Source organism: Ptiloglossa arizonensis, chromosome 5, assembly GCF_051014685.1.
Source record: "Ptiloglossa arizonensis isolate GNS036 chromosome 5, iyPtiAriz1_principal, whole genome shotgun sequence".
NCBI classification, from domain to species: domain Eukaryota; kingdom Metazoa; phylum Arthropoda; class Insecta; order Hymenoptera; family Colletidae; genus Ptiloglossa; species Ptiloglossa arizonensis.
Window position 1 is genome coordinate 7,131,094 of NC_135052.1, and position 20,558 is coordinate 7,151,651.

Genomic DNA, 20,558 nt, shown 5'->3' on the forward strand with positions numbered 1-20,558 from the left:
TTTCGCCGTGCGTTCGCGTTGCACGAATCGGATATACACTGCAACAACCGCGTTGCAATTGTAATCTCGGTTACAGATTGCTCTTAATTCGTAGTTAGGTAAGTATTTCTGTGACTGCTCGATGTTGCTACGAGTAGAAAGTAATTATCCGCGGCGGTAAAAACTTCGACGATGGGTATTTAGAGATTACAGCGATTGTTATGTAACGGACACCTCTGAAAAGTAGCAAGGTACGAACGGTCTGTCCAACGATTCAGCGAAACGAAATTCTTTCCGATGAAATTAACGATCGATATTAACGCTGTTTCGTGCTCGATCGGTGATTTAAATTCAGCGAGAAGATCGCCCGAAGTGAAAACCGAGCCATGTGTAAGTCTGTCCAAAAGTGCGCGCGTGTTTGTTTCAATGCCTTCTTAGATAAAATATTTGCAACGAAAATTGATGTCTCGAGGTATCCGATTACCAAATCCGGACACTTTCTCCTGCAGACGTTGCTTCACTCGTAGGAACAGTGACCACCTAGATTTATGGACGCGATAGTCTTGGAAGACTCGGGCCTTACTTGCAATTCTGTAATCTTCTTCCATGGGCGTACCGAGAAAAACGATCCAGAGTCGCGAAATCGAATGCAAGTGAACTAGTACGCGAACGTCGATGCAAGTGTACACCTAATGGACTGTTCAAAAAATAAGGATCTTCGTCGACGATAATTCGCTCGAGTACAAGTCGTTAAGGAATAACCTTTGTCGTTTGCGATGGAATTTTCGATTTCCAAGTTCTTCATATTGGTACAACATTAACACCGTGAATCGATACACATAGAACCTATAGAATGTACTTAAAATATATTTCAAACGAGAATATAAATCTCAAATATAAAGTTCCATCGAAATATATCCAGTCGTTTGAACGCAATCGTGTTAGCGATCGTACATTTGCGCATTAAAAAAAAGAATTCCTTTCTTCTAACAATCAAAACCGGATACAAGGATCTACAAACACGTATTTCCTAGCGCAACGATTTTTCTTCGTTACGATACCTTCTCTCTTTGCGCGTATCGTATTGCGCGTGGATCGTGCGCGAGCTATACTCACTTGTACCGTGTAACACGTGCGAATCAGAAATACAAACAGATCGATTGAACGAAATCAACTATCGAACCTCCAGTTTATTATATATATAATAGGTTGTTCGAACATATTTTTATTAGACTATTTGTTAGACAATAAGTTTTGTCGTTCGATTACACAAGACACGAAGCCGAATAATCCCCTCGATGGATATTTTCGGTTCGACGACGATTCGACGCGACGATTCGTTCCGCAATTCTCCGAATATTGATCAACGACCTACGCGAACAGGAGACGATTACGAGACCCGTGCACAGTCCACGGTCCACGAGTGATCGAGTAATCCGAAGCGTTAACGTCGCGCGTGCGAACGACCGTCTATTAATTCGCGGTGTCCGAATAAACGCCACGATTTCGCAAACGACGAGAGACACGGTCGGTGTCGCGGTAGCCGCGCGAAAATTTCAGAAGACGGTACGAAGCGGGAAAGCAAGCTCGCGAGCTCGAGCGTGCACTCGAGGGAACGCGAAAACCACCATCGGGAACCCTCGAATTCCTACCAATTATTGGGATTACTCGAGACGAGGCTCCGTACCGTGCACAGGACCACGGTGTTTATTAGCGGCGAATTTCGCCAGGTAATTTTGCTCACAGCCATCCGTGGGCTCGTCACCGGAGCCAATTGTTTCCGTTTCACGGGCATGCGCAGCGATGCACCCGGCACTGCAACCGGCGATGCAATTAGCGAGACCGCAGCGGTAATCGTCGGTGCCTCGTTGTTCGATTTAAATAATCTTCCCTATCCGTTCTTAAAGACGAGCGATAAATCGAACGATTTGGATCCACGGACGAATTCCAACCGCTCCGAGGATATTCAGATCGAAGGAACACAGCGGATGCGTTCGAATGCAACTGCCTGGATACCGATACTCGCTAACTCGTGCAACGTTAACGAAGCGCGGGTAATTAAAACTGCGCGGTGGCTTTACGTTTCACCGCTACGAAACGGATCGTAATTGACGCGATTTACGATCGTTATCGAGTTCCTCGTTAAATCTACGCCCAACCACGCGATCCGATGTGGCGATCGGACGTTCGGACGACTTCCTTCGATCGTGGAAATCGCGAATCGACCGACGAGAGTACTCCTTTTGTTATCGGGTTGTTCGGAGAAGTCGTTTCGTTTCTTTTCGGTGAAAATGAAACACGATTTTTATAGAGCGTACAAACGTTTTATCGAATTCTACATTCTCCATTTTGGAAAACGAAATCACTTTCCGACCAACCCGATAATATCGTCACTTGCGACCGTTCTTTCGATTTTTATAAATGGAATTGAAATTTTGCATATCACGGTTCGTTTTCGCGAATAAGAAACAAGAAATAAATTTCTCACGTGTTCACAAACGAAATAATTAAGAAACCGCGCAAAAGTTTAGATTTCTTCCCGATCGTGTACCGCGATTATCTCTCCATCGATCCACGCTGCTCGAAAACGCGCGAATCGAATGCACGGGTTGGTCGTAAATCGGGCGCGAATTATCGATCGCAATTTACCGGGATGTTTCCCGGGCAAAGTGGCCGGGTTCGTCGCGTTCTTCTCCGTCCACGTCTGGCTCCCCTCCACGGGCGTATAAATTCGCATCGTCGAAGGAAAGAATCGTTCGTAGTAAACCGCGAACTACCAGGGGAGACTCTAAAGCGAACCGAACCGTCCGGGGAACGTCGGAACAAACAACTGGAACGCGAACGGGAGAGATAGGCATCCTCTTCGTTGCCGGATATAAATCCGCCCACTCGATGTCACGGGCCGAGAGAAACGGAGAAAAACAGAACGTCCGGGTGGAGGAAAGAGGCCGAGAGAGTAGGGGCCGAGAGACAGGGAGAAAGTTAGCAAAGGGCTAGGCTTTTTGGATATCCGCCAGAAACTCGGCCGGAGGAAAACACTGCAGTGAAGCTCGGCCCGTTTCAAAGGACTCGGTTGCGCTGCGAAAAACTGCAGCTCGTGATCGTCCTTTCGTACGGAAGAGGAAACTACGCGCGGCAGGATGAACGGATCGCGCGATGCCGGTGGAGGTAGCCGGTTCTCGATGGTGGGGCCACGAGAGATCGGTCAAAAGGAAGTTTCGGTGCAAAGGAAACGACGAGGCAACCGGTCGGGGTCCGAGTCGCGCGGTGGTACGTTGTTGTCGTCCCGGTGTTCGACGGATCGACTCCGAGGATACCGTTTCGAGTTACTCGCAACTTTGCGCTCGAAAACCCCGGGCTGAAGTCGCGTAGGTGATATCGTAATAGTTCGTCCCGAACAGGCCTCGCGAACTCATCGACGGTGAGAGGGAGTGAAAACGGGAGAGAGGCACACACTTCTTTTCGAATGTACACGAGAGAGGCTTCCGAACTTTGCAACTTTACGCGGATTCGGGAATATTTTAAACGAGAACCGCCCCGCTTTGAACGTCCCGGTCTCAAAGAATTTCTGACGTACATTTCGAGAGCTCGCCCCCTCGGTTATCGTATTTGTTACTTTCCTTTGCATCGACGAGAGAAAGAATTACAAATGATATAGACACTTTTCAAAGTTTGCGGGAGACCATCTTCTTTTCAAGGGAGACGAGAATTTCTACCCGCGGTTCTTTTGAAATTAGTTCGCAATTCGTTGATCCGAAACTTACTGTAAATTGAACGTTCGCAAAATTCTTCGATCGACGAACGAGTGAGATTTCTCACAAAGATTTGTACGATTTTCTCGAATGAAAATTTAAGGGTGGAAGCTTCCGGGGAGTAAATGGTGTATTTGAAACAACACAAGGTAACGTACTATTATTACCGTTAACGGAGAGATATTTAAACGTATTCGCGTTTTTCTTTCACGTGCCCCTTTGGATCGTAAAATGCCACCCCAGGGGGTTGCAACCTCTACTGAACCGAACCGTCGTACGCAGAGATGTAAAACATGAAAAATTGAACGCGATTAATCGCGAACAAGCGAGGGTTCGGTATCGAATTTAACCGATAAATTGTGCACGACGATAAAATAATATTTCGTGCGATTAATCGTCGACAATGTTGTTCCGGCTGTTTTTCTCGATCCGATGCATTTCGTTAGATGCAATTACATCGTACGCGTTCCGGTTGGGTCGACGATTCGAATCGTCGATAAAGAGAACACGCTGACGATGGAAAACAGCGTAACGAACCACTTTTTTTTCCCCCAATGAAAACACGAGCTCGTAAGACACGGTGATTAACAATCGTGACTGGAAGTTTTCATCGCGTTGCCGCGGACATTATTTTATCGCGATCGAGCGATGATCGATCTCTTCGTTCCAGTAGTCGCGACGAGCCTGACAGATTTCGAAGTCTATTAAAATGTGCATCGCGACGCATCCTCGCATCGATTGGCGCGCGCACGCGCGCGTTGTTCGAGGATCGGGCTCCGAGTCGGGAGCAATTTGAAAAGGAATTAAGATCGTAATCCTCGGTTTCTACGCGAGAAAATTGATCCTCGGGTCTGGCTACGAACGTCTCTCGGCGATGCATTCGGATGCGTATCTCGAATCTCGCTGTAGGAACGTAATTAGTACCGTTTGACGGTCCGATCGCGATGAGAAGATTATTCGCCGGTCGAAGAAAAGTACGCGAAAGACAACGGAGAAGGTACGAGAGACTCTGCGAGCCGAGTGTTTCTCCCGCGATGATCTCTCGTTCGATTGTACGGAGGAAGTCGATAGTTACGACCGATCGGAACGGCCCTGCTCGAAAAGCAAAACCTCGTCGTTCCGCATTACCCACTGGATTATTTATAACCCCGTACTCGTAACCACGAAACGACGATCTCGAACAACCATCGGAAATGTGCGATGAAAATTTTGTAACCGCTTCGAAGACCCGCTGCGTTTCATCGTAGCGCGTAGGTAGAGCAACATTCACCGACACGGACCACTCTCGATCTCTTCTTCGATCGTAATATTTGTAAGAAACTTTCGGAGAAACATTTTCTTAATTGGTTTTACGCATCGATTGCGATTTCAAGTTTTTTCGGTCGCTCGCAAGGAACATCTTCGAAATCTATTTGTATAAAATGTTACACGATATACCAACGATACGAGCAAAAAGTAATATTTCTGAACAGTCAACGAACTTGTAATCGATCAAACTTTGGAACAGTTTCCAGCTGTGTTTCGTATACGGTTCTTGTAAATTTGTGAAATACAAAAATTATCCGCCGATGGTTTCCACTCGAGTCCAATTCTATGAGAAAAAATATAAAAGTGTTTTACATACGTACAATGATGTATAAAAATATACAAAAAATATAACAGCGTACGAATATGATTTATTTACGATACGAATAAAGTTACCAAATTTTCTTTTCGTGCCTCACTGGGACGATGATATTCCACGCGATAATGTTCACCGTCCGACTTTGCATTTTCTGATGAATTTAACACATTTTTAATTCCTCGATGTTCCTGATCCGATCGTATTCGATTTTGTCGACATACCTGCGCTTTTTGTCATCGAAACAGCTTGAAATTATGTCGCGGTACACACGCGGCCCGACGAAATGCTAATAATAATCGGTGTAACGGAACAATTCCATGAATATCAATTCGATACTAATTATAGGCGTAATTGGCATAAATTTGGGACAAACATCGAAACGCAATGCAGATTGTTCGATTCGTAGCTCGAAGGGGATATCGTTTCAATCCCCGCGAAATGATAACGACAGTGATTTCGTCTGTCACTATTGGAATTGATGGCGTAGTTTCGATTTCGCGTTGAACGATCTCGTCATCTCGTAGCGGTGAACTTAAATACAACGAAAGAGAGAAAAACACGAACAAATACGGGAAACTGAATCTTTGCGATATCGTGTACCGAAGTAAACATAATAGAAAAACGATAAACTCCGTTTCCATTGAACCGGTTACCCTGCACGTGACGATAAAACCGCAAAATTACGCTATACCGGCGATGTTGAGATTATCGTCAAAAGTTTAGCCTTTAGCGGACGTTATAAATTTGTTGGAAATTTACATCCAGCTGTGCCAATTAAATGGAAACAATTTATTTACTCGATTCTATGTTTTAAATGCACGTCCGCAATTGTACGTGCATCGCACGGGTACGAAACACATTGTGGTTCGGTAAAGTAATTTCGAAGGTAAAATTATTATCCAAATACGTAGCTGAATATATTAATAAGTCTTTATCGTTCATCTTTAATCGATCCGATATGCGATTAAATGCTACGATAATATTGTACATTCGCAAGCGGGTGCGATAAACGTAAACGTACAATAACGCGAAAATGAACAAACTAAGAGAATTATTTCGCAATATACGTACATTTATAGGTGTCCGTTGAAAGTGTGAACCGAAAATTTCTAGCTCTTTTTTTCAAACATCCGGTACAAATAAAAATACAAAATTTATCGGTTAGGATGCCATCACTTTAATTATTCGAGCGTTTCTCTCGTAATTTTGGTCTCGTTAACTGCCTAGCACATTTTTCTCACGGTTGAAGGAACATTCGTTCAGTGAGGAGTTAAGTAATCCCATCCAGCAATTACTGGCCGAACTTTCGCTTACGTACCATGAACGCGTAATAGAGTAAGCGCACCGGTAATCGATCATGACCCACTAATCGACACTTTCCGCAATTTTAGTTAAATGTTCATCTGCGGCTTTAGTTTTGCTGTTTCGAAGACGTTTCTGGTCGAAAAGCCGACATTTAGTTCGCGATAAATCCGATTAAAGTGTCGTACGAGCGAATCGAAGGTAATAAGACCTCGCTCGCATTAAAGAAGTCTGGCAATAAGCCTCGCGACGGTATCGATTCGTCTCGACGTTGAGAAAAGTTTGCGCAATGTTGCTCCAAGTAAGTAGCGTGTCGAGTCATTGGTTTACTTCTTATTTGTCTATTCTCGGGACCATCGTACGTAGAAACATCGATCGAAACGTGTCCGAATTAACGTCGTTAAGCCTATCGATCACAGAGACCTATGAATTTCAATCTGTACCTGTGATCGACAAGAATATCGAATACTCGTTCAATGGTCGCTTCTAAATAGTATAGTTTTCATCTATTATGATACTAGGTTCTTCGATGAATTTTGTCGTTTTTTCCATTGTAAAAAAATACTATGCCACTTTCACTTTGAATAACTGTAAATCTACAAACGACTCGACGGACCTATACGAAACTTCGCATACACGTTCATGAAACAGTAGTACCATCTTTCGAAAAGTAAAACGACGAGACTTATAGTGACATTTCTTATCGGATGACGAAACTTATCGAGCAATTCGTTATACCTAAATCTAACCAATAAAAGACGAAACTTGTTTAAAGTACCAGGAAAAGTACTCGAAAGCCATCAAAACTTCGGAAGATACACGTACTAATTTTTACAGAGTTAAAGAATTAAAAAATTGTCCTACTTTTTTTTATCGATGTCGAATATCGGTTCGTTTAGATACAACACAACTGTCGTAATGATCATTGAACCATGTTCACCGACTCGTCTCTTATTTTGTGCATAAAGTAATCTGCGTGGAGATACGTTCAATGATAGTCGACAACGCTGATCGAACGTGGGTTCGATAGATCTTGATACATTTTCGATAAAAATGTCTCCGAAATTTGAACGCTACCACGCGCGATATATTATAGCTTTGCGTTTCTCGTTGCGTGTCAATCATCGATGCGTGTTTACCTAAACCGGAACTGTTCACAGAAGATAGCGTTATACTATCCCGACGTATATAGCGATAACATTATCTCGTCGAGATATCTTGCATTAGACGGACAGGAGGTTGAATATCGCAGTTTCAATGGCACGATGCGGAACAGAATACCGAAGCTTTTCGAAATTCACGTCGGTGGCTGGCGTTTCGATGAAAATCGAGCTCCTCCCGAGTGAAAATGTGCGCGCGTTATTCGCGTACCGCGTCTGCCGGGGTTTTGCACGCGAATCGATACGATAAACGGAAAACCGAGCGATAAGACAGGTCGCGCTGCGTCAACATCAATTATCCACCACTGCTTGGATAGGAGCCATCGTTCGGCGAACTTGAAACGGACAATCATCGGATACACATTTTCCACCGTTTATTCGATCAAAGTTGAATCGTTGTAAATATTCGGTATTTTTCTTATTTTCTTTATCGATTACATTACGCGAAGATATCTTGGTTTATTTTTTACGCTGAAAACACTGTCGGATGAGAAATATACTCCCGAACGCGAACCGCTCGAAACGAATCGTTCAAACAGCGTCTGAGCGTCAACTATAATTTAAAGCGGCGAGTACGATATTTTCGGATGAAAAAAATAAAGAAACGACGTACAGTAGTTATCGCAACGGTTCTTCGAATCGATCGCTCCGCTCTATCGGTTATAATCCAAAAGTGTATAGGATGGAACGTCGATTATCGGTACGTCGATTCCCTGAACTGTCAATTATAAGAAACTCTCTTACGGGAATGACGGATTATCGGAAACGAGTAATCGAACCCATGTGATACCACGAGTTCGAAACCCCGTGCAGACCCCCCACGGAAGATCAATCTTTGTATTATTGGGTCGGTCATCGTTGAGAGTAGTTTTTTCGCGTAATGAATATCGTTCGAAGGAATTAACTCTCGCCGTTCGCGCTTTCCTTGGAAATTTTCTCATTTTTCTTCCCGCGAATCGATTATCGTAAAATTTCGTTTAGCGGAAATGTTTCGTCCCCCTGGTTATTTCCGATAATCGATGTTCAACTGTATCCCGAAATGCAATTCTCAAGGACATTGGTCGGGACGAAAATTGGACGAGGTCGGGAGTTAGGGGAACGTGCTTCGTTGAAAGATTTCGATTTCGGGTCCGCGACACTTGGCTTTCCGATACGTCGAGGTCGTAAAGTAACGTTTCGATGTAAAGTTCGCCTCGTAAAGCGGCGACCTAATTCCGCGGCGTAATAAACCCGAAATGAAACACGCTCCCTATCTGTCGCAAGTGCTTTTGTTTCTGTCCGCGTTTCGTCGGGAAATCGAGGCGGATATGCAAATTTAAGAGATCGAAGCGTGCCGAGAAAACGAAACGGATGCGTTCGCAGCGAAATTACGCCGACACGTGTCAACGTATCTTTGTTGCATCGATGACAGATTACTCTTTCCAGCCGTTGACGCGTATTCGATAAATGTTCGTTCGGTCTATCGAAACGGCCAATGCTTTTTATCGCGATTAATACGAACTGAACATTAAAAAGGAATACTGCCGTAAATACGAGATGAATATCGTTACGACTCGGTGCGAATGAAAAGTTTTTGGGACAGAACGAACGATACCGAGCAAATTTGTATAATTTAGAGCGCGATATCGATTTCGAAAGCGTGAATGAAGAGACGAACGAGGCAATCGAACAAAGGACTTTGCCAAGTGTGGATGGATCGTGGTCAGAAAGTCGAGACGTGTAAAGTGAACAGTTTCATTTTTTAAATATATTTTACATCTTTATTATAAAAGGAGTGTATCATCGCGATCTACCTGAATGCCGCGCTACTAATTTCTCCACATTACTTTTATAAAAAAAAAAAAGATGGAGCTAAATGGAACATTTACAACAGATCTTCGTTGCCTCGATGATAGATCAACTCTTTTCGGCCGTTGACGCGTATTCGTGATTGTTTATCCGGTAGCACGAAAAAAACCAATGTTTTTGCATCCTAAGCGGTACGAGAATAGTAGCAAGGGCTAATGCTACATTTACGAAAAAAAATCCGATAAGAATTGAAACCGAAACACGGTATGCTCTCGACTAAGGCTGCTGTCGTCATAAGTATTTGCCGACTCAAACTTTATTCCTTTTCCCAAATACGTGACGAGGTTTTCGAAGAAGTCAGGACCGACAGGCAGTAAATGCAGCTCACGATTCGTCCTTTGAGCGATTCTTCGGCGATCCTATATGATTATCGACCATTTACTCGAAAGAATTGTTACAAATGACCTCCTTTGCGTAAGCGAGGTACCTTGAGGAATTTCTTTCAAAAGTGAAACATTTACCGTCCCGATCGACCCAACGTGGAAAAAGTGTGCCAGAATAGTTCTTTCCCGATTTACGAAACTTTTCAAACACTCTAAGAATCGAAAGAATTGAAAGTATCTATTTTGAAAATGATCTTGGAGCTTCATTGAAGACTTTCATCGGAAATCTAACGAATCGAAGCGCGTTTTATCATTGTTACGTTTATTCTCGACCGATTAACAGTGATCAATTATCATCGCTATAATATAATCGTATAAATTAAAGAGCTGGATCGTTTCGATTGTTTCCCTGTACTTTCTGTGCACGTATTTAATCACTCTGGCTGTATTTCATTCGCAACGTGAGAACTTTCATACGCTAAAAGTCACGCTTCCATAGCAAAATACTTGAGTACAACCGAATAGTTTTATCGATCCGCCATGATCTCCAAACCGAGTTTCGTCCACCACGGTCAGGGGTTTCGTTCGATAGGTAATTCGAAGGTTAAACTGGCCGTAAATAGTACCTCGCAACAACTTCGTATTGTCGATTATCGTCATCTTTATCGACGCGAAAGGAAATGTATCGAATAAAAAGGAAACTTGTTGCGAAACTCGGGATAACGTGGTACAGTAACTATCGTTACCGGGATTACATTCGAACATGAAACAGAATATTAAGACCGTCTATGATACGAAAGATGTTACGGCGTCGAAAACGCTTTATCTCGTGAAAAGTAGAACGTCGTCTGGTCGCGAAACTGTTAATATTGTTCCGAAAAACAGTCCGCGGATGAACGTTCACCGCTCTTATTTTTCGATGCTAAACGAAGAATGCTGTCTTCGCCATAAAATTCGACAGAAAATTCTTGTCGAGTATAAATTTTATATTTTCTCGTAACTCGTCTCCTACGCCCGGCGAAAAAACCGAGTCTCATAAATATTCGTTTATAGCGAAACAATGCCACGGCATCTGCGAAGAAACGAGACAAAGTTGCCTTAAGTCGACGAAAAGTTGGAATTTCTTGGTGCGTTGTATCGTTCTTGGATCCCTCATGAGTAATATACTGCGAGTATTAGTTTCGAACAGGAAAAACGGACGAAAGAGAAGGAGAGAAAAAAAACAAACGTAAAACTCCAGAATCGACGCTACGCTTTTGAAAATATTTTCAATATTTTCAATAAAATATTTAACATTAAATAAAATATTTTCCCGTGGCTGCGCTAACCGTGATCCTGTATCCACGAGCATTGTTTTAATTGGGCTGATTCCAATCGGCACGGCAATCGAATCATCCATAGAACTGATAATCGTGGAAAGCAATCTGTCCATAAAACGAACAGGAACACCCTTCAATTTTACCCGAAGAAATCGAAAATATATCGGTCAGCTTAATTTACTCTGCAAATAATTCCAAAACTAAATTTTAGCCGATGTTTCGTCCGTATATTGTACGTTCTACGAGCTACTATTCTAGACTCGGAAAAATCGGATCGCGCGCACAAAATTTTGCAATTCTGGAAATTGATAACGTTGATTCGACAAAGCCTTGTGTTCGTAACGGGACAAAAATAATCCCGCGCAAAATAGATAAAAATTAACGAGAAGTAATATTTCACTCTTGTTGGAAACGTTTCAATTTATTTGTACAAACAAGGAATTTCTTTTAGAAGAAACTTAAATATAGAACTTCAAGGACATTTATTCGCGTTGATAAGCATACATACGTATGTACGTACGCTTGTTTAAAAAATTGTTTTCATCGAACGATGATCGGGAATCCATCTTTCACGTAACGGAAAGAATGTTTCGAAATGGTTCTCGATCGCAATAGTTTTCTATTTTATAGACGAAAATAACGAAACCGGAATGAAATTTGGCAACTCTCGAAAACGAAGGAAATCTGCTCTGGCGAAAGCATAGCACCGCGGAAATGTTCGAAATTCTAAGGAAATTCCTGACGTTCGACTTCCGAACAACGCGACAGGTCTCGGAACATCGTGTACGGGGCAACGACTGTTTACCCTCGAAATATCGCTGCACAAAATATTATCTAACGCGAAGCTAGACGGGATCATTAGGGTCCGGATTCTGTAGCAGACATTCCATCTTCCTCCTCCGACGTCCCCCGGCGTCGTTTCGCCGGTAGTCTTATCAGCGGCAATCTCCTTCGTGCGAATACACACATTTCCACGGCGTATACCATCACGAGAGAAGCTCTCGACTCTCGGGATTAGATTACGGCATAAGCGGCTTATTTATCGCCGTGGCGACGTGGATTTCCAACTGCAGGCGCAATCACCACGCCACGAAACAATTCCTGAAACTCATCGTTCTTCTTGCGAACTCGAACGACTTTGTGACATCGACGCGAGGCACTCGATCCGATTTTTCAGCGACAGTGTCACAGACACGCGGGAACTCGACCGTTATCGTACCGGTGTACGTTGTAGATATCTAGCTCGAAATTTTTCCATGTATCTTATCACCGATCTCTCCAACGATTTCGATCAATTGAAACGATTTTTGCGATCAAATTAAAAACTTGCAGAAAAATTCACACGATCTTTGTACATCGTGTGCTCTCGTAATGGTTTGTTTTCTTTTACTTCTCTCGGTAACTGAGTTGTATCGGCAATGAGTCGAGATTGTATCGAAATAAACTAATTGCACGGAGTGCATAATAATGTACAACTACGTTTCAACGAGCGAGAATGAGTCTGCCTTGAATAGTTGTAAATGATAAGTGCTCGAGTCATAGTGAAATAGGTGGGTCATCGTTGTGATTGTAATAGGTTTGTCGCGATTAATGGGATCGATGTTGAAACAAAAATATTATAATAATAAGTAACTACTAACTACGAAGTGTGCAGATTTGGAATTTTTTACTATAAAAAAAAAAGAAAAAGAAATTAATAAGTAAATATCATTCTATTGAGTAACTCGTTCGTATTTACTTTGTAAACCGATTTTAACTTTACGCGTACATGTGGAATACTTTTCGTTATTTCCTGTAATTCGATTTTCTCTTTATCCTTCTGATCTTGGAAGGTAATTTCCCTTCGGAAAAATATGTACCCGTGTATTTACGCAACATGTATTTGCAAACGCTACGAAATCAGAAAACAATATTTCATCTATACGCGATGGGAAACTTATAACAGGGAGTACAACTCGCCCAATTAACTTGTTTCGATATTGTTTTCTTTGAACGATGGTTTCCGAAGTAATTATTCGGAAAGTCTGTGAACCGGAGAAATCGTAACGCTATTGTCATAAGGAGACAGCAACAAGTATGCATTTACCCCTTGGAGCAATTTAACCGTATTTTAAGTAACGAAGACTTTATTTGGTTCCATTTAAATGGCCCACCTCGTACAGTGCACGCAATTAAACTACAGTCGTTGAAATAAACGTTGAAATTTCTTTGCAACTGTTAACATCCAAATCACTCGACGCGTTAATCGCCAAGATTATATTATAAAAATTTCCGTGTTTTAATTCCTCGTATAATTTACATCGCGTTGCCGATGAAAAAGAAACTATTTTAAATGGAAAATTTTTTAGTCGAAACTTTGATATCTTTATAAATTCAAAATTAAACTTCACTTGAAACGAATGACGCGATTATCCCGGTATAAACGAAAAGGTGAATGCCAGTCACGATGTCGAGGTAGACATCCCTTGGTCGTCCTTAAATAAAGGTAAATTGATCCCTGATGAAAAAGAAGCAAATCCTGCAATTATTCTGTTCGGCTTGGTTTCGAACATTTTACCCAATTTCATCCCGAAGCATTCGGTCGTGCAAGCGTTAACGATCGAAGAAAGGAAAGGAAATATTTCTCTCAAAACGCGACGGTGAAATGAATTTACAAAATTTGAAACACGTGTCGCTACCAATCCAACGGGTACACCGAACTTCCCGGAATCGTTGCAATTTATCGCGATCGATCTTCCTTCGACTCCCTTTCAACCATCAAGAGGTCCCGAAACACAAAAGTCAACACCGAAATGAACGTACTCGTTCAAGAATTATATCACAGGGTATTGAGTACGAGTAAAATGGTAATCGTAACTCGGATCTCGTCGTAGGAAAATATTCGTGAAAAAGACAAAAGACCGATATCGTAGCAAAATTTGCTTCGACTGCAGACTACTGTTCTATCTGCAACACGTTTTCCAATATTCCCGATACATATTGCACAAATGGGCACAAAAATTTGAATTTAACGTACAAAGTAAGTTCACATCGTAAATCCATTCCTAATTCTCATGATTTAAAAATTCATACAAGAGACGAGATAAAACGTACTTTACGTTTGTATTTCGTAAACAACAAATCACAATAACCGGAGTAAGATCGAAACGCGCAAAATTCACTCGCTCGTAGTATTTTAAATAACAGTCTTTTTATCGTGCGCGACGTTTACAATTCAACTCTGTCGATGAAACGCATAATTATCAGATGTCAGAAATATGCCCGAAAATGTACAAAATACATCAGAGACGAATTCACCGATTCGGTGAACTGTATTCGCATCGATATCGTATCAAGAAAGTATAATTTTGCCGAAATATAATCTTTAACTATATCAATAAGATGTCCATACCGCGTTCTCGGTATTGAGCGGTTGGTCGTAATTGAAAAAATTATCCAAAACATATATCCACCGAGTCGTCGATAGTTTTTTACGTCCGTTATCCAAACCTGTATAAATAGTCGTGTATAGATAATGTAACCGTGTAAAATACATTTTATCTTATCTCATAGACATTGACATTTTATCTTACTTCGTAACTTTACAATTTTCGCTATTACCCATTTGTTGTATCATAAATTGTGTTCTACTTTACAATTAATTATTACCACTAATAAACAATAGTGAATAATGTGTGTAATAATAAAATACACAAGTATGTACAGCATAGAAATACATATACAACGTTCGCCACTATCCACGAAGTATACTTGAACCTATCTCCCATGGATACAGGAGCCTCACTGTGCAAAAAGTATGACCAACCGTTACAAATATTTATATACTCGCTAATGATCTCGGCAATCGATGCCGCTCTAAACGTAATTTAAAAAGAAAATGTCCGACGAGAAACTTATTAAACGAACCACGGGTACACGAGAAAACGGTGGACGGGTAAAAGGAATTCGTAGCGCCTAATTAATTCCATCGTCCCGAGAAAGAAGGGACCGACGACGAAGCTATCGCAACGCGTTACGCGCGTCGAATCGTGGAACGGCACTCGATCGAGCGCGGCATCGCGATTATCGCAACTCTTTGCGCGTGGATTAAACGCGTACACATGTGCGTTTCGTGCACTCGCGTGTCGAATAATCGAACCGGATAGACCGTTCACGGCCGACAAAGACGCCGAGCGTCGATGTAAACGACGTACAACACGTACAAACGAGAAACAACGAGCCGGGTCTACCCTTTCAGGGCAACCGTATTTTCATCCATCGCGAGCGGACTAACAAGTGTCGTTAAATCAAAGGACTCGATTCTATTGTGCAACGAATGCAACCTACCAGTCGCAACTGATCATCTGATCCTGATGAATCCGATGAATGACGCGCTTCGTAGGAAAATAGAACCACAAAGACAATGTCGGAAAGAACAAAATATACTGTGTCTATCCGAGGTCATCCAGGAAACGAAAATAATAAACAGAGTGCACGATAACGGTATAATTTACAGCTGTTCTTCGTTGCTAATGATTCGTATAGTTGCAACGCGACGTAAAATTTTAATACGTGTATATATATATTTTTTATTCCTCTGTGTGTGTGTTAAATTGTAGAAGCAAAAATGATCCAAGAGTAAATGTCCTTGCAACCGTTGAAAACTGGAGATAAGGATTCTCCGTATTCGCCCCGAATGGTTCGAATAGACGAACAGACTGGTTATTCCGAGTTCCTCTGGTAAGGTTGGATACCAGAGGATACATACTTTTATGGTTCATAATCTCTTGATTAATATAAACGACTCGGGCGTACCCGCTCTCGATGATTCGAACACGACTGGAGAACTGGTTATTCCGAGTCTCCCTGATAGAGTTGGATACTAAGGTATAAGTACTTTTAAAGTTCACGATCTCCCGATTAATCGGGTTATAGACAAAAATGTCTAGACCCGTGAACACTACGACGAACATCACATATGTACATATCAAAGCGAAAGTTTCTATCCCTGATGGAATTGTGTTGAACTCCGATAAAAGTAACCTAAGAGTAAATGCCCTTGCAACTGTTGGAGGCTAGAGTTGAGAGTCCTCCGTATCCGCTCTGAGTAATTTGAATACGACGAGAGGATAACGTATAACCAATAACGAATAACGTATCACATATAACGTACAACGTATGAGAAATTTGAGGAAAATCTCCTGGTAGCAAATATCACAATAAGTAGATACTTTTAGAGTTAATGATCTCCCGATCGAGAAGATTGTAGGCACAACCAGCCTCCGGTAGCCATGAACTTCGCACTGAATGTCGTTACAGCGCGACAGTTTTCCGCTCTCGTTCGTCGACTTTCCCTCGCGTTCCCGCGTCGAAATCACGCGCGCAGAAAAAGTTCGTACGGAACCGTCCGAATTAAAATTCCGGAGCCGCTTACTCGACCGTCAGCTGATTCTTTAACACGCCTCCTCGTTACCAACAGCCACGAGGAATACCCCAGAGGATGTTGGAGAACACGATCGTTGTCTGGTTTCCCGTACTGTCTCATTAATCGTAATTCGTGTGTACTTTTAATTACCGGGTGCTCTGCCCGATCGATAATTGAAACGAAAACAAATTAATTCCCGCGCAACGAAGAAAATTTGGTTCATCTTTGCTTCAGTTTTTACGACCGCTGTATCTTTTCGGTCTCTTTGAAGAAATACAAACTTTCGATAAATCGAACAATAACGATCTAAAATTAAACAAAATTGGGAGCCTATTGGACCGACCCCAAGGCGTTTGTTACAAATGTAAGCGTTACAATTTTAGTTACAAATTAAGAGCGAAGGAATCTCGAAGTGCAACATTTTGATAGCGACACGAGTCGCAGTGGGACCAATTCAAATTGAAATAAATAAAACGTCCAATTAAGAGTTCGAAAATATTCACTTAGAGACGTCGGAACTGTCGTAGACATTTACGTCGTTGCGATGCAACGAATGCAATTTAAGTCGTTAGATTCTTACCCCACCTGCTGTACTCAGAATACAGTTTAGATTTAAATGTTCGAACTATTCCAATTAGAGCATTAAGACATACTCGCTCCTGTAATTAACGACAATTCAAGTAACCGTTAATAATTTTATGCGAACATAACGAATCGAACGTTATCTTGTCGTAGAACGATTTTAAACTATTAAACAGGAACGTACGAAATACCTGTTTTAAGAGACGTTTACTTGAATAACAGATTTTACAGAATTCTATGTATCAGAGACACCTCGATTTAAAAAAAAAAAAAAAACTTTGTTACAGTCTCGACGTAGAATAATGATTCGTTTTCGAATATGTTACCGACGAAAAATACTAACGGTATAGAGTTTCGCACTTTAGATCGTTCAGTTTTCACAGTATTAAATATGTAACGCGAGAACAAACATTGTCACGAATGATAGAACCGATTCTGTTAATCAATATTAAGTTCAGTTTCCATATATCAACGGGAGAATACACGTTACTCTTTAATCCGATACGAAGAGAAGTACATACTGTAGGCAATTAGTTACTGTTTACAGCCACGTGTGTAAACACTGTAGGGTCGTGAACTATCACGAATGCTGAATTTGCTTAGGTGAAGTAAATATTTTTTCACCTGTAAAACAATCTCTTCTAGCCCGTAATACTGCATTCATAAATGGAGTCGAGTGTCCCCTACTTGAGTGTCAATGAATCTGTTACCCAAATAAATTGGCCAGTCAGCACGAATTTTACGATTAATTAAAGCGTGAGCTACCTAAGGAACAAAAAATTGCGAAAGAAGAAAACCAATAGTGGACGCAAGCATAATTTGAATAATACTCTCCATCGATTGTTCTCGTAGATACGTTTAACAATTTTGATATATTTCAATATCGGAATTCGACTTTGTTATTTTTCTAACAGTTACTCGCTGCTACATCGATAATCTCTACTCGTATACATAATTTATATACACGTATTTCAGTATCAAAATGGAGCACTCTGTATATTTATAAACTATTTACATTTTCTCGTAGAGTTGCATCGCTTTTCTTTCTTTACCCGTTCTCTTGACCGTATTTTTGCTTGTGCAACAAGTACGCTGCGTATAAATAAATCAAGTTCAAATTCAAATCCGAATACGATTATAGATTCTGCACAATTGTGCAAAACCGTGCAAGAACCTCTCGTTTTATACGATCCGCGTATGACGTGCAAACACTGTGCTAAGTAGAAACACATTAATCGAATTCGGTGACCCATATAAAATACTGCTGCTCGTCCATTATTCGAACGTTTAATCGAATGTTCAATAATTCTTTTGTTCGATCTACAAAAGACATTCTGTCCATTCGCCGTATTTGTGTATTCCCGTATCTATCGAAAGACTATTAATAGAACCGAAAACATCGTATTTCACAATTAGTTCGATGATTCGACGCGTTAAACAAGGTATTCTGTCGTAATTACGTAAAAAGAAATCGACAAGAATTACCGCGGCGACCCAATGTTTAAACCATCCCTTTACGTTATCGAAGTTAATAGCGTTCGTGGCTCCTTTAAGATACGAACAATTATGATTTATTCGCGACACCTAATTTGGCAACATGACAGAGTGCCGATAAAAAGAGCTATTAATTCTTTTCCACGAGCAACTTTCTCCACGAAGTACCGAGGCTCGCGGGATACGAGAATTACAACCGAGCCGGCTCAAAGGCTGAGAAGACGATAAAAAAGCAGACAAATTGATTTCAAGAGTGTCATTGAGTTGCGTGCACTCGTTAGAGCCGACAAAAGTTCCGTTTGTCTTACGCGGAAGATAAATCGCCCCTATTTCGAACGACGGGGAGAAACCGAGGCGCGAAGAAGCTCCCATTACTCTTTACGAAGATGAATGTTTTATATCTCAATCGGTTCCAATATTTGACAAAAAACAGTACCACGAACGGTTCAACGGTACCTATCGAGCGATTCGTCAAAGTCCAATCGAAGCGAGAAGATTGCAACAGAGAGCGTCGTTTCGTTTCTAGCATTAGCATCATTGACCCAATTAATCCTTCGAAACGTCACTCCGGTTAAGACAAATTGACGCGCGTGTGTGTCCCTCGTGTAAAAATCCTAATTAGATTTGTACGGTCGGGCACGAAAATCGAGAATTAAAAGTACGATCGAAATCGTACGATTAGATTATCGGTATCGAAGTCGATACCGATATAGAAATCGAGGTAGACTCGTTGAAAATAAAACTCGGCGCAATGTCACGAAACGGAACCTCGATGAAAACGTGGAAATGTAATTCGATGGTTAGACGTGTACTCACGTGTCGTACGATGAGAGTATCGGTAACGCACCGACCACCTACGCTACTCGATCGACGCAAACGATCACGATACTCGCGTATTCTTCGTCTCGGTGATGGTGATCGCCTTCCGCGCGTTAGAATCACTCACAAAACCCGCGAATTCACTGCAGATCGTGCACACGCGTTCATCGAACCAAAGGAGCGAGGGACGGTGGGCAAGGAAGACAAGGAACGGATCACCGACTAATGACCGTAATCCACAAGGGAACCGGCATACCTGGCAACGACCAGGCGTTAACTGAAAGCGTATGGCGGCCGAAGAACGCCGACTGCCGGCCGCTACACCTGTGTGCCACGGGATACGTAGTAGGAGAAGGTGAGCCGAGTAGGAGAAGCTGCCAGCAGAAGGAGAGGACCGACACTCCCGATCTGACCTTTACACGAAAGATATGCTCGCCGCGATAAACGGTAAACGGTGTGTAACGCGACGAACGCCCGCTCGAAATTTAATGAGAGAAAAAACCGGACGGAATTTTTCCAGTATCCGTATTTACCGATCGCGCTTCCTTTTCTACGGTAACGATTATTTCGAGTACAATCATCGTCTACCGAGTCGTCGACTTTCCATGTTTACACAATGGCTCTCGAAAGAAATGAATTTCTATTTCCGCCATTTTAAAGAACCGAATTTTCATTCGCGCGTTTCGAGGATAAAAAGAATTACAAATATATGAATTTTCTTACTTTTCATCTGAGTCAGGTGTCCGCGAACTTTCGGCGAAAGGAGACAAAATTTAAGAAGAGAAAAGTAAAGAGTACGCGATATAAGTAACGCGATGTATATTCTTATGTATCGTTGCGTGTACATTTATACACGCAGGGGGAGAGTTGCCAAAATCGTTCCACTTGGGATGTATCTTGTATTTTCTAACTGGTGCCAATTTCTACGCGAATTAAGATCGAAAATTGTAAT

At 41.8% G+C, this 20,558-nt stretch overlaps 1 protein-coding gene across 2 annotated transcripts in view; it reads right to left on the reverse strand.

Moving 5' to 3' along the window:
• The window catches only part of Pgant9 (polypeptide N-acetylgalactosaminyltransferase 9), a 287,854-nt gene extending 267,955 nt beyond the window's left edge, over positions 1-19,899 (reverse strand). The window contains exon 1 of one of the 2 annotated variants that reach the window (XM_076311692.1): positions 19,604-19,899. The gene's annotated coding sequence lies outside the window, so the exon portion shown is untranslated. The remainder of the gene's footprint in view (positions 1-19,603) is intronic. The other variant, XM_076311693.1, reaches the window with a different exon arrangement.
• Between the last annotated feature and the right edge of the window lie 659 nt (positions 19,900-20,558).